The sequence below is a fragment of the Colobus angolensis genome, unplaced genomic scaffold (genome assembly GCF_000951035.1).
Source record: "Colobus angolensis palliatus isolate OR3802 unplaced genomic scaffold, Cang.pa_1.0 Scaffold123, whole genome shotgun sequence".
Lineage (NCBI taxonomy): Eukaryota > Metazoa > Chordata > Mammalia > Primates > Cercopithecidae > Colobus > Colobus angolensis.
The window spans coordinates 53,239-53,577 of NW_012113475.1; the positions used below are offsets into that span (position 1 = coordinate 53,239).

General features: G+C 38.1%; 1 protein-coding gene across 1 annotated transcript in view; it reads left to right on the plus strand.

The window, feature by feature from the left end:
• HERC6 (HECT and RLD domain containing E3 ubiquitin protein ligase family member 6) overlaps positions 1–339 on the plus strand; it is a gene marked incomplete at its 5' end in the record, with an annotated part of 84,727 nt that overhangs the window by 23,681 nt on the left and 60,707 nt on the right. The gene's annotated exons all lie outside the window — the stretch shown is intronic.

Genomic DNA, 339 nt, shown 5'->3' on the forward strand with positions numbered 1-339 from the left:
TGTCCTCTGTTGCAAGGGTCACATCATTGAGTCCCCAACTCAAGTTTATTGCTTAATAAAATTAATGATGATAGATAACAGTAATGACTCATTTTAACTGCAGTCACCATGTGTCAGGCAGCAGTCGAAGTTCTTCAAATGGATCAAGATGTTTAATGCTCGTATCAACTCTCATTGATTTTATTTTTCACATTTTACTGCTGAAAAAGCTGAGTCTCAGAGAGGTGAATTTATGCAAAGTTGTACTGTTAGTAAGTGGTAGAGCTGGATTTGCATCCAGGCAGTCTAACCCAATAGCTTACACCATTATCCACCATGCTATAGTGCCTTCCTAATTGT